Genomic DNA, 15,434 nt, shown 5'->3' on the forward strand with positions numbered 1-15,434 from the left:
CCCACTCTGCAGCCCAAGGTGAAAGTTTTCTAGGAAACGAAAGAGTGAGGCAAATTAGTGCTAAGATACAAGGGCTAGGGGAAAGGCAGAGAATCAAGAACATGATATTTTCTTAACAGTCTCATTTAAAAAGATTTCTTGGGTAGAGCTAGTAGCAAACATAATTGTGTTAATATCAAAAAAGTCAGTAATAATTTATTATATATATGTATATGCCCTCCTAAAGCAGGTTTATCTTTTATAACTTGCAACATGTTGCTAGTTCCCTCTTTTCAGTTGTACATTTTTTTTTAATTCTTTAGAAGTATTTTTTAAACATCTTTATTGGTGTATAATTGCTTTACAATGGTGTGTTAGTTTCTGCTTTATAACAAAGTGAATCAGTTGTACATATACATATGTTCCCATATCTCTTCCCTCTTGCGTCTCCCTCCCTCCCTATCCCACCCCTCCAGGCGGTCACAAAGCACGGAGCTGATCTCCCTGTGCTATGCGGCTGCTTCCCACTAGCTATCTACCTTACGTTTGGTAGTGTATATACGTCCATGCCTCTCTCTCACTTTGTCACAGCTCACCCTTCCCCCTCCCCATATCCTCAAGTCCGTTCTCCAGTAGCTCTGTGTTTTTATTCCTGTCTTACCCCTAGGTACTTCATGACATTTTTTTTTCTTAAATTCCATATATATGTGTTAGCATACGGTATTTTTCTTTCTCTTTCTGACTTACTTCACTCTGTATGAGAGACTCTAGGTCCATCCACCTCATTACAAATAGCTCAATTTCGTTTCTTTTTATGGCTGAGTAACGCTCCATTGTATATATTGCCACAACTTCTTTATCCATTCAACTGATGAAGGACACTTAGGTTGTTTCCATCTCCTGGCTATTGTAAATAGAGCTGCAATGAATATTTTGGTACATGACTCTTTTTGAATTATGGTTTTCTCAGGGTATATGCCCATTCTGACTGGTGTGAGATGATATCTCATTGTAATTTTGATTTGCATTTCTCTAATGACTAACGATGTTGAGCATTCTTTCATGTGTTTGTTGGCAGTCTACATATCTCCTTTGGGGAAATGTCTATTTAGGTCTTCTGCCCATTTTTGGATTGGGTTGTTTTTTTTTTTGTTATTGAGCTGCATGAGCTGCTTGTAAATTTTGGAAATTAATCCTTTGTCAGTTACTTCATTTGCAAATATTTTCTCCCATTCTGAGGGTTGTCTTGTACATTTGTTTTTAATCCTTGAAATTTAAAATTCCACAAAGTAATTTTCCCTCAAACTGCTTCTATTTATTATCAACAACAAACTCTGATACTTTCCCTTCACTCAGAACCTACTACTACTACTGCTACTACTATTACCACTTCCCTTTCCCTCCAATCTCCATCGTCATTTATTCACTTATATCTATCAATCCAGGGTTTGTATTTACACCCCACTGAAATTCTTTGTAGTGCCTTCTTGGAACTTTATAGCAAAAATTATAAAAAACACTAACTAGTATTAATTGAGCATTTATCACATGTTAAAAATTGTACTAAATGTTGTCATGTATACTGTGATTACCTCCGTTTTACAGTTGAAGAAATTGAGGAATGAGGATGTTAACTTTCTGATTTATAAATGGAGTCAAATCTGTAGCCCAGTAAGTTTAACAATTGTACTAAACTGCCTCTGAAGTAGTAGACACATCCCTTCTTCCAATAGGCATTAATTGGGTAGTATACTATTGGGTCTTGGAGTTAGAGGAAACAAGAATATAGGCCTATTATCTTACAGGAAAGGTATGAATGCAATAGCAAAACTACCATCCCAATCCCTCAACTTGTTAGACGGCAATATTTAAAACATATAGATAAAGTTCTAACTTGTCAGTTTACCATATTTCAGTATTCTTCAGTGAAGCATTTTTTTCTAATAGCTTTTTTTCTATGAATTCTTACTTTCATTAGGCCCACTTCTGTGACTTTCTTTACAAGAAGGCACCTGGAAAAATGGGGTGGGGGGTGCTTACATTACTTTATGGCAATGGAGTTGTGTATGTGAGTGAGGATACTGCATCCCTGATGAAGCCATAGCTATTGAGCAGCTGATTCAGCATAATCCCTGGATCATTTTTCCCAGTGCCACTCTCATTCCTAGTACAAGGCATCTTCATCCTGACACAGGCCTCGATTGTTACTCTACTTGTCCTTTCCACACATATCTATTTCTCACTAGAGATTGGGAACTTCTGCATGCTATCTGAAGGCCTTGTTGCATCAGAAGCACTGCATCAGGTTCATTTATTTACCCGTGTCAAAATTGTGTTATCACTACAGCTACAACCACCACCACCATTATCACCCACCATATCAGTGGTCTCTTTTCAGATTTCCAAATAAACAGTGAATCACAAACCCTGCTAAAAGCTGGAAAATAATGGATCTCATATGTCAATACCCAATTATCTTCTGAATGTATGTGCATTTCTACAGTTACTTGGGCTAGAGGTTCCTTTTCTTTTCATCTTTTGGCAGACATTCCCTCAGTCGTTTTCTTCTCTTTTGAGAGGTAACTTCTATATTGCTCCTTTCCCTGGAAAAAAATAGCAAATTTTGTACAGTGACATAAAACACAATCGGGGAATTATTTTTTAAAAGTATTTTATGTGATTATTCTAAAAACAACTACATCAACTACTTATTTCTGTCAGTTATCATAAGAATTTTTGCAGTATTATTAAAAACTTCCCTAACATTTAACAACTGACTAATGTTCAATCAGTTGATTTAACTCAAGCTGAGTATACCTATTCACTTAAACTTATTTAAAATTTCAAATCTCACTTTTCCTTAGAAAAAATATTGCAGTGGAGTTTGTTCACTTGTTTATTTATTTTGGTTTTTTATTCAAATATTTTTTCTGCAGTTAAGATTATTTCCATAACATATATTGCCTCCAGAAGTCAAATTAAAGGACCAAAGAATATGAACATTCTTTTAAAAGTCTTATGCTTTAAAATGAGTATTTACAGAATAATAAAATACAGAAAAGCACAAAAAAATTAAAAATCAACCTAGATCAAATCAATCCTGTGTTTTTTTGTAATTTATAACTTTCTACATTTGAAGATAATTACTTGTAATATCAGATATATACTTATTTTATTATATTAAACCCCTCTTCACCTACCATTGATATTTGGGTAGTATACTGCCAGTCTTTACACACAAACACACACATAAACACACACAGAGGGAAGAAAAAAAAAAGCTCCTTGTAAACTGATTTCCAGTAAGATTCCACTGATTTTTACTTACCTTGGCAATTTGTGAGGGCACCCCTACTTACTAAGCACCCCTGTCATTGTGTTTTCTCACTTAATAAACTCTGTCAATTGACATATTTTTTAAATGGCCTGAAATTGCTTATAAAATATAGTTATTTGATTCCTAGTGAGGTTAAACTTTTTTTCCAAATTTTATTTACATTTGAATTTTCCACTTTAGAGAAGAGTACAATTTAATCTTTTTCCATTATTTCTTTTTTAAAAACAACTTTATTGGAGTATAATTGCTTTACAATGGTGTTAGTTTTTTCTTTATAACAAAAGCAATCAGCTATAAATACACATATATCCCCTCCCTCTTGCGTATCCCTCCCCCATCCCTATCCCACCCCTCTAGGTGGTCACAAAGAGCCAAGCTGATCCACTTGTGCTACACAGCCACTTCCCACTAGCTATTTTACATTTGATAGTGCACATACATCAATGCCACTCTCTCACTTTGTCCAAGGTTACCCTTCCTCCTCCCCATATTCTCAAGTCCATTCTCCACATCTGTGTATTTATTCCTGTACTCCCTCTCAGTTCTTCAGAACCTTTTTTTTTTTTTAGATTCCATATATATGTGTTAGCATACGGTATTTGTTTTTCTCTTTCTGAATTCCTTCACTCTGTATGACAGATTCTAAGTCCAACCACCTCACTACAAATAACTCAATTTTGTTTCCTTTTATGGCTGAGTAATATTTCATTGTATATATATGCCACATCTTCTTTATCCATTCATCTGTGGATGGGCACTAAGGTTGCTTCCATGTCCTGGCTATTGAAAATAGTGCCACAATGAACACTGTGGTACATGACACTTTTTGAACTATGATATTCTCAGGGTATATGCCCAGTAGTGGGATGGCTGGGTCGTATGGTATTCTAGTTTTAGTGTTTTAAGGAACTGCCATAATGTACTCTGTAGTGGCTGTATCAATTAACATTCCCACAAACAGTGCAGGAGGCTTCCCTTTTCTCCACACCCTATCCAGCATTTACTGTTTGTAGTGTTTTTAATGATGGCCATTCTGATTGGTATGAGGTGATACCTCATTGTAGTTTTGATTTGCATTTCTCTAGTGATTAGTGATATTGAGCATGCTTTCATTTGTTTGTTGGCAATCTGTATATCTTCTCTGGAGAAATGTCTTTTTAGGTCTTCTACTCATTTTTGGATTGGGTTGTTTGATTTTTGATATTGAGCTGCATAAGCTGCTTGTATATTTTGGAGACTAATCATTTGTCAGTTGCTTCATTTGCAAATATTTTCTCCCATTCTGAGGGTTGTCTTTTGGTCTTGTTTATGGTTTCCTTTGCTGTGCAAAACATTTCAAGTTTCATTAGGCCCCATTTGTTAATTTTTGTTTTTATTTCTATTTCTCTAGGAGGTGGGTCAAAAAACGATCTTGCTGTGATTTATGTCATGTAGTGTTCTGCCTATGTTTTCTTCTAAGAGTGTTAAGAGTGTCTGGCCTTACATTTAGGTCTTTAATCCATTCTGAGTTTACTTTTGTGTATGATGTTAGGGAGGGTTCTAATTTCATTCTTTTACAGGTAGCTGTCCAGTTTTCCCAGCACCACTTATTGAAGAGGCTGTCTTTTCTCCATTGTACATTCTTGTCTGCCTTATCAAAGATAAAGTGACCATATGTGTGTGGGTTTATCTCTGGGCTTTCTATCCTGCTCCACTGATCTATATTTCTGTTTTTGTACGAGTACCAAACTGTCTTGATTATTGTAGATTTGTAGTATAGTCTGAAGTCCGGGAGCCCAATTCCTCCAGCTCTGTTTTTCTTTCTCAAGATTGCTTTGGCTATTTGGGGTCTTTTGTGTTTCCATACAAATTATAAACTTTTTCATTCTAGTTCTGTGAAAAATGCATTTGGTAGACTTATAGGGATTGGATTGAATCTCTAGATTGCTTTGGGTACTATAGTCATATTCACAGTGTTGATTTTTCCAATCCAAGAACATGCTATGTCACACCATCTGCTTGCATCATTTTAATTTCCTTCAGCAGTGTCTTATATTTTTCTGCATACAGTCTTTTGTCTCCATAGGTAGGTTTATTCTTAGGTATTTTATTCTTTATTTTGCAGTGGTAAATGGGAGTGATTCCTGAATTTCTCTTTCAGATTTCTCATCATTAGTGTATAGGAATGCAAGAGAATGCTGTGCATTAATTTTGTATCTTGTTACTTTATGAAATTCATTGATTAGGTCTAGCAGTTGTCTGGTAGTTTCTGTAGGATTCTCCATGTATAGTATCATGTCATCTTAAAACAGTGACAATTTTACTTCCTCTTTTCCAATTTGGATTCCTTTTATTTTTTTTCCGTCTCTGAATACTGTGGGTAAAACTTTCAAAACTATGTTGAATAATAGTGTTGAGAGTTGGCAGAGAGTTGGCAAACTTGTCTTGTTCCTTCTCTTAGTGGAAATCGTTTCAGTTTTTCGCCATTGAGAATGATGTTGGCTATGACTATAAATAAATACACCCATATATATGACCTTTATTATGTTCAGGTAAGTTCCCACTGTGCCTACTTTCTGGAGGGTTTTTTATTATAAATGCATGTTGAATTTTGTTGAAAGATTTTTCTGAATCTATTGAGATGATCATATTTCTTTTTTAGGTTTCACTTTCTTATTTCGTTCTTTTTTTTAAACATCTTTATTGGAGTATAATTGCTTTACAGTGGTATGTTAGTTTCTGCTTTATAACAAAGTGAATCAGTTATATATATACATATGTTCCCATATCTCTTCCCTCTTGTGTCTCCCTCCTTCCCACTCTCCCTATCCCACCCCTCTAGGTAGTCACAAAGCACCGAGCTGATCACCCTGTTCTCTGCAGCTGCTTCCCACTAGGTATCTATTTTATGTTAGGTAGTGTACATATGTCCATGCCACTCTCTCACTTTGTCACGGCTTACCCTTCCCCCCCCATATCCTCAAGTCCATTCCCTAATATATCTGAGTCTTTATTCCCATCTTGCTTCTAGGTTCTTCATGATGTTTTTTTCTTAGATTCCATATATATATATTAGCATACAGTATTTCTTTTTCTCTTTCTGGCTTACTTCACTCTGTATGACAGACTCTAGGTCCATCCACCTCACTACAAATAACTCAATTTCATTCCTTTTTATAGCTGAGTCATATTCCACTGTATATATGTGCCACATCTTCTTTATCCATTCATCTGCTGATGGACACTTAGGTTGCTTCCATGTCCTGACTATTGTAAATAGAGATGCAATGAACATATTGGTACATGACTCTTTTTGAAATTATGGTTTTCTCAGGGTATATGCCCAATAGTGTGATTTCTGGGTCTTATGGTAGTTCTATTTTTAGTTTTTTAAGAAACCTCCATTCTGTTCTCCATAGTGGCTGTATCAATTTGCATTCCCACCAACAGTGCAAGAGTGTTCCCTTTTCTCCACACCCTCTCCAGCATTTATTGCTTGTAGATTTTTTGATGATGGCCATTCTGACTGGTATGAGATGATATCTCATTGTAGTTTTGATTTACATTTCTCTAATGATTAATGCTGTTGAGCATTCTTTCATGTGTTTGTTGGCAATCTGTATATCTTCTTTGGAGAAAGATCGTATGTTTTTTCTCCTTCAGCTTGTTAATTTGTTGTCTCACATTGCTTGTTTTGCATATATTAAAGAATCCTTGCATTCCTGGGGTAAACCCCAATTGATCACGCTGTATGATCTTTTTAATGTGCTGTTGGATTCTGTTTGGTAGTATTTTATTGTGGATTTTTGCATCTATGTTCATCAGTGATATTGCCCTGTATTTTTCTGTCTTTGTAACATCTTTGTCTGGTTTTGGTATCAGGGTGATGGTGGCCTCATGGAATGAATTTGGGAGTGTTCCTCCCTCTGTTATATTTTGGAAGAGTTTGAGAAGGATAGGTGTTAGACCTTCTCTAAATGTTTGATAGATATCTCCTGTGAAGGCATCTTGTCCTTGTCTTTTGTTTGTTGGAAGATTTTTTTTATCACAGTTTCAATTTCAGTGCTTGTGATTGGTCTGGTTATATTTTCTATTTCTTCCTGGTTCAGTCTTGGAGGTTGTGCTTTTTCTAAGAATTTGTCTATTTCTTCCAGGGTGTCCATGTTATTGGCATATATTTGCTTGTAGTAATCTCTCATGATCCTTTGTATTTCTTCAGTGTCATTTGTTACTTCTCATTTTTCATTTCTAATTCTGTTGATTTGAGTCTTTTCCATTCTTTTATTTATGAGTCTGGTTAATGGTTTATCAATTTTGTTTATCTCCTCAAAGAACTAGCTTTTAATTTTATTGATCTTTGCTATTGTTTCCTTCATTTTTTTTCATTTATTTCTGATCTAAATTTTATGGCTTCTTACCTTCTACTAACTTTCTTTTTCTTCTTTCTCTAATTGCTTTATGTGAAACGTTATGTTGTTTATTTGAGATTTTTCTTATTTATTGAGGTAGGATTGTTTTGCTCTAAACTTCACTCTTAGAACTGCTTTTGCTTCATCCCATAGGTTTTGGGTTATCGTGTTTTCATTGTCATTTGTTTGTAAGTATTTTTTGTTTCCTGTTTGATTTATTCAATGATATCTTGGTTATTTAGTAGAGTATCATTTAGCTTCCATATGCTTGTATTCTTTACAGTTTTTTCCCCTGCCAATGATATCTAGTCTCAGAGCATTGTGGTTTGAAAATATACTTGATACAATTTCAATATTCTTAAATTTACCAATGCTTGATTTTGGCCCAAGATATGATCTATCCTGGAGAAGGTTCCACGAGCACTTGAGAAGAAAGTGTATTCTATATTTTTGGGGTGGAATGTCCTATAAATATCAGTAAGTCAATCATGTTTAATGTGTCATTTAAAGCCTGTGTTTCCTTATTTATTTTCATTTTGGATGATCTGTCCATTGGCAAAAGTGGGTTGTTGTTGTCCCCTACTATTATTGTGTTACTGGCTATTTCCCCTTTTATGGTTTTTAGCATTTGCCTTATGTATTGAAGGCTCTTATGTTGGGTGCATAAATATTTACAATAGCTCTATCTTCTTCTTGGATTGAACCTTGATCATTCTGTAGTGTCTTTCTTTGCCTCTTGTAAAAGTCTTTATTTTAAAGTCATTTTGTCTGATATGAGAATTGCTACTCCAGCTTCCTTTTGATTTTTATTTACATGGAATATCATTTTCCATCCCCTCACTTTCAGTCTGTATGTTTCCCTAGGTCTGAAGTTGGTCTCTTGTAGACAGCATATATATGGGTCTTGTTCTGTATCCATTCAGTCAGTCTATGTCTTTTGGTTTGAGCATTTTATCCATTTCATTTAAGGTGATTATTGATATGTATATTCCTATTACCATTTTCTTCATAGTTTTGTGTTTGTTATTGTAGATCTTTTCCTTCTCTTGTGTTTCCTGCCTAGAGAAGTTCCTTTAGCATTTGTTGTGAAGCTATTTCAGTGGTGCTGATTTCCCTTAGCTTTTGCTTGTCTGTAAAGATTTTAATTTCTCCGTCAAATCTGAATGAGATCCTTGCTGGGTAGAGTAATCTTGGTTGTATGTTTTCCCCTTTCTTCACTTTAAATACATCCTGTCCCTCCCTTCTGGCTTGCACAGTTTCTGATGAACAATCAGCTGTTAAACTTATGGCAGCTCCCTTGTATGCTATTTGTTGCTTTTCCCTTGCTGCTTTTAATATTTTTTCTTTGTATTTAATTTTTGACAGTTTGATTAATATGTGTCTTGGCATGTTTTCCTTGGATTTTACCTGTATGGGACTCTCTGTGCTTCCTGGACTTGACTGACTCTTTCCTTTTGCATACTAAGGAAGTTTTCAACTATAATCTCTGAAAATATTTTCTCAGACCGTTTCTTTTTCTCTTCTTCTTCTCAGACCCTTATAATTCAAATGTCTTTTCTTTTAATGTTGTCCCAGACATCTTTGAGACTGCCCTCAATTCTTTTCATTCTTTTTTCCTTATTCTGCTCTGTGGTAGTTTTTTTTTTCTCACTATTTTATCATTCAGGTCACTTATCTGTTCTTCTGCCTCTGTTATTCTGCTATTGATTCCATCTAGAGTATTTTTAATTTCATTTATTGCATTTGCATGATTTTTTGTTTGCTCTTTAGTTCTTCTAGGTCCTTGTTCAATGTTTCTTATATTTTCTCCATTCTGTTTCCAAGATTTTGGATCATCTTTACTAGTATTACTCTGAATTCTTTTCAGGTAGCCTGCCTATTTCCTCTTCATTATTTTGGTCTGGGGAGTTTTTACTTTGCTCCTTCTTCTGCTGTGTATTTCTCTGTTTTCTCATTTTTGCTTAAGTTACTGTGTTTGGGGTCTCCTTTCCACAAGCTGCAGGTTCGTAGTTCCCATTGTTTTTCATGTCTTCCCCCGAGTGCGTAAGTATTGTTCAGTGGATCATGTAGGCTTCCTGGTAGAGGGGATTGGTGCCTGTGTTCTGGTGAATGAGGCTGGATCTTTTCATCAGGGGCATATCCAATGGTGTGCTGTGGTGTGTCAGTGAACTCATTGTGATTTTATGCAGCTTCTCTGCTAATGGGTGGGTTTGTGGTCCTGTCACTAGTTTTTTGGCATGGGCATCCAGCAATGGAACTTGCTTGTCATTGCGTGGAGCTGGGTCTTAGCATTAAGATGGAAATCTCTGGGAAAGCTCTCCCCAATTGATTTTACGTTGGGCCTGTAGGTGTCTCATGGTCCAATGTCCTGAACTCGGCTGACACACCTCAGAGGTTCAGGCCTGACACACAGACAGAGCACTAAGACCCTGTCAGCCACACATCTCAGAAGAAAAGGGAGAAAAAATACAAAGAAAAAAATAAAATAAAATAAATTTATTAAAATAAAGAAGAAAAAATATTATTAAAATAAAAAATGTAAAAGTAATAAAAAAAGAAAGCAACAAAACCTATGAAAAAATCCACTAATGATAACAAGCACTAAAAACTATACCAAGATAAACATAAAAATCAGAATCTTGTCAGTCTTTTACAGCAAACCCCAAGTCTACAGTTGCTCCCAAAGTCCACCACCTCAATTTTTGGTATGATTCATTGTCTATTCAGGTATTCCACAGAAGCAGGGTGCATCAAGTTAATTGTGGAGTATTGATCCACCACTCCTGAGGCTGCACAGAGAAATTACCCTTTCTCTTCTTTGTTTGCACAGCTCCTGGGGTTCACCTTTGTATTTGGCCCCACCTCTGCATTTAGGTCACAATCTGGCGTCTGTTCTTCACTCAGACAAGATGGGGTTAAAGGAGTAGCTGATTAGGGGGCTCTGGTTAACTCAGGTCGGGGGAGAGAGGGTACAATATGCGGGGTGAGCCTGTGGCAGTAGAGACCGGAGTGACATTGCAACAGCCTGAGGTGTGCAATGTGTTCTTCCAGGGAAGTTGTCCCTGAATCACAGGACCCTGGCAGTGGCAGGCTGCACATGCTCCCAGGTGGGGTGGTGTGGATAGTGACCTGGGCTTGCACATAGGATTCTTGGTGGATGCAATAGCAGCCTTAGCATTTCTTGCCCAACTCTGGGGTCCATGCTGATAGCCACAGCTCAGGCCCCTCTCTGAAGCTCGTTTAAGCGGTGTTCTGAATCTCCTCTCCTTGTGCATCCTGAAACAATGGTCTTTTCACTCTTAGGCAGATCCAGACATTTTCCTGGACTCCCTTCCAGTTAGTTGAGGCTCACTAGCCCCCTTCAGGCTGTGTTCATGCTGCCAACTCCAGTCCTCTCCCTGAGATCTGAACTCCAAAGGCCAAGACTCAGCTCCCATCCCCCACTCACACCGGCGGGTGAGCAGACAAGCCTCTCAGGCTGGTGAGTACTGGTTGGCACTGATTCTCTGTGCAGGAATTTCTCCACTTTGCCCTCTGTACACATGTTGCTGCACTCTCCTCCATGGCTCTGAAGCTTCTCCCCCCCAGGCCCCCTTTCCATCTGTGAAGGGTTTTCCTAGTGTGTGTAAACTTTTCCTCCTTCACAGTGCCCTCCCAGAAGTGCAGGTCCTGTCGCTATTCTTTTGCCTTTGTTTTGTCTGTTTCCTTTTGCTCTACCCATGTATGTGGGGAGTACTTGCCTTTTGGGAAGTTGGAGGTCTTTTGCCACGTTCAGTAGGTGTTCTGTAGGAGTTGTTCCACATGTAGATTATTTTTGATGTATTTGTGGGGAGGAAGCTTATCTCCACATCTTACTCCTCTGTGATCTTGAAGGTCCTCTCCATTATTTCTTGAATTCTTACTGGTTTTCATTTCTATTTATGTGATCTCTCTGTATACAAAACAGGAATAATTTGATAATCATGTTACAATATTTTTACGGTTTGTTGAAACATTTTAATTTTATGACATTTTATTATATGAAGACAATTTTATTGTGTTTTTATTTTTTAAATTGTGTTCCTGTTAGGAAATTGAGGAAATGGGACATTTATGTGGAATAAATTAAAGTCTTCCATAATTTCACCAACCAGGCTCGATTACTATAAATATATTTTTTCTAGTCATATATATATATCCCTCTTCTAATTTTTAAAACAAAATTAAGATTGAAGTGTAGATTTATGCTTACATTTTGATTCATTCATTTGGAAAATATTTATTAGCATTTATCATATGCCTGACTCTGTGCTGGTTGTTGAGGAATTTAATGAAAGTGTGAACAAAGTAAATTAACTAGAGTCACTGGACTATATTTATTGAGGTAGTGAAACAAATAATGAGGTAATTTCAATTTAGTGTACTTTTGAAAAAAATTTTCTCTTTTCCCTAGTATCCTACTCTGTGAATGAATCTTGATATTTTTAAATTGGGAATTAATATGAGCATTTATAAGATTCTTAATGTATGTGGTAAAACAGCCTTGTAGAAAGTCAGGATTATTTAATAATTTCATGAATAGTGTTTTAAAATGACTTGGTAAATTTGAGCATTATACTTTTTAAGAAAACTCACTAATTTGGTGGAAAATATCTTCTCATAGGTATTTTGATTTTCATTTTTCACTACTGGCATTAAACACTTTTTCACATGCTTATGGCCATCTGATTTTTCTCAGTGATATTCCTTTTCATGCCCTTTACGTATTTTTCTATTAGTATATTTCTCTCTTGTATATTATCTTGCTAAAACACTCTTTATATTAATTCTATCAAATTTTTCTTTTTCCTTAATATGTCTCCAATTTTTTCATTTTTCATTTCTTTTTGATATTGTTCATGAGCTTGTTTCGTTCTTATGGACTTTCAGAATATTTAAATTTTTATGAAGTCAGATCGATAAATCTTTTACGCCTTATATTTTATTTAGTAAAATCCTTCCAAAACCTCAAATCATATAAATATTCACCCATGTTTTCTTCCAAAACATTTTATTTTCTCTTAGAAAATTTAATACTTTAACTCATTAAAAATTTGTTTGGGTTGTTAAGTGATGCAAAAAAGTAGCCCTCCTGCCCACCAACCCTCAATACTATCATTACCCTGGGAATCAGTCAATCACACCAACATTTCCATAATGATTTAAAATGACATTGGCATCGTATGCTAAGTGCTTATTTGTTCTTCAGTATGTAGTTGAGTTTCATATTTCACTATGCACAATAGAGTGGTTCAGAGGGCAGACTTTGGAGTCATACAGACCATCATTTACTAGTTTTGAGCCTTTTAGAAAGTTACATTTTGTGCCTCAATATCCCCATTTATAAAATTGGGATAATAATTGTGTCTACTTAGGATTAAGAAAGGATTAAATGAGATAATATGTGTAAAGTGGTTTAAATTAAGAAATACGTGAGAACTATTAAAAGCAGTGTTTGATATAGAATGAATAATCAATGAACTCTAGTAATCACTGTATCTGTTTGTCTATTCCTATGTCAAAACATAGGTTAATTTTTAATAATTTTAAAACACATTTTAATAAGTGGTGTGGTATTCTCTCCTTATTGTTCTTTTTCAAAATATTTTTTGCTATGTTTGCCCATTTATTCTGCTTGATGAACTTTGAATGTGTTCTAGTTTTTTTTTTAATAGTCCTAATATGGTGCTCATTGAAAAACATTTATTATATATTTTTCATCTTTTTTTTTTTTTTTTTTTTTTTTTTGCAGTACGTGGGCCTCTCACTGTTGTGGCCTCTCTCATTGCAGAGCACAGGCTCCAGACGCGCAGGCTCAGAGGCCATGGCTCATGGGTCCAGTCACTCCACAGCATGTGGGATCTTCCCGGACCGGGGCACAAACCCTTGTCCCCTGCATCAGCAGGCGGACTCCCAACCACTTCGCCACCAGGGAAGCCATCATCTTTTTAATTTTCAAGCAGTAAATGTATTTCAATAAATCTTCATTGTTTCTTCATAGAAGGCCTATACATTTCATCTTACAGTTATGTCACTGTGCTGTGTTTTTAATTGAATTCATTAGTGGAATCTTTTTTTAAATTTTATATGAGTATAGTTGATTAACAATGTTGTATTAGTTTCAGGTGTACAGAAAAGTGATTCAATTATACATATACATTTGTCTATTCTTTTTCAAATTATTTTCCCAGTTAGGTTATTACAGAATATTGAACAGAGTTCCTGTGCTATTAACTAGGTCCTTGTCGGTTATCTATTTTAAGTGTAATAGTGTGTACATGTCAGTCCCAAACTCCCAATCTATCTTTCCCCCCCACTTTCCCCCCTGGTAACCATAAGTTCAGTCTCTAAGTCTGTGAATCTGTTTCTGTTTTGGAAACAAGTTCATTTGTATCATTTGTTTTTTAGATTCCACATATAAGCAATATCATATGATATTTGTCTTTCTCTGACTTACTTCACTTAGTATGATAATCTCCAAGTCCATCCATGTTGCTGCAAATGGCATTATTTCATTCCTTTTAATGGCTGAGTAATATCCCATTGTATATATGTACCACATCTTCTTTATCATTAATCTATCAATGGACATTTAGGTTGCTTCCAGGTCTTGGCTATTTTTAAAATGTAGTTTCTGTTTCACTACTTGAATCAGAAACTGAAGAACCAATTCCTGGCTCTTCCACTTTCCAGCAGTATAAACTTGCTCAAATTATTTGATCTCTCTGTGATTTTTTTTTCTTATTGTGAAATAGCAGCTATATCAGACCCTATCCAATAGGATTGTTATGAGGATGATTATGTGAATTTCTTCAAATTATTGTACTTATATTTTAGTTGATCCTCTGGAAATTTCCCTGTACTAATCATATTGTCTGTCACAAATTTGTTCCTCATTTCCCATTCTTGCGTATCCTATTTCTTGTTTTATTGAAGGATAGTTGATTTACAATATTATATTAGTTTCAGGTATACAGCACAATGATTCGGTATTTTTTACAGATTATACACCATTGAAAGTTATTGCAAGATAATGGAAATGCAAGATAATTCCCTGTGCAATACAACATATCCTTGCTGATTATCTATTTTATACATAGTAGTTTGTATCTCTTAATCCTATATCTCTAACTTGCTCCTCCTCACTTCTCTCTCCCATTTGGGAACTACTAGTTTGTTTTCTATGTCACTGTGTCTGTTTTGCTATATATATTCATTTGTATTTTTTTTAATGTTTTTAACGTCTTTATTGGACTATAATTGCTTTACAATGGTGTGTTAGTTTCTGCTTTATAACAGAGTGAATCAGTTATACATATACATAAGTTCCAATATCTCTTCTTTCTTCTGTCTCAGAACCTCCCACCCACCCTATCACACCCCTCTAGATGGTCACAAACCACTGAGGTGGCTTCCTTGTGCTATGTGGCTGCTTCACACTAGCTATCTATTTTACGTTTCGTAGTGTATATATGTCCATGCCACTCTCTCATTTGGTCAGAGTTTACCCTTCCTCCTCCCCATATCCTCAAGTCCATTCTCTAGTAGGTCTGTGTCTTTATTCCCATCTTACCCCTACGTTCCTCATTACCTTTTTTTTTTCTTAGAATCCATATATCTGTGTTAGCATACTGTATTTGTTTTTCTCTTTCTGACTTACTTCACTCTGTATGACACACCTTAGGTCCATCCACCTCACTACAAATAACTCA

The sequence above is a fragment of the Stenella coeruleoalba genome (assembly GCF_951394435.1).
Source record: "Stenella coeruleoalba genome assembly, chromosome: X".
Classification (NCBI taxonomy): domain Eukaryota; kingdom Metazoa; phylum Chordata; class Mammalia; order Artiodactyla; family Delphinidae; genus Stenella; species Stenella coeruleoalba.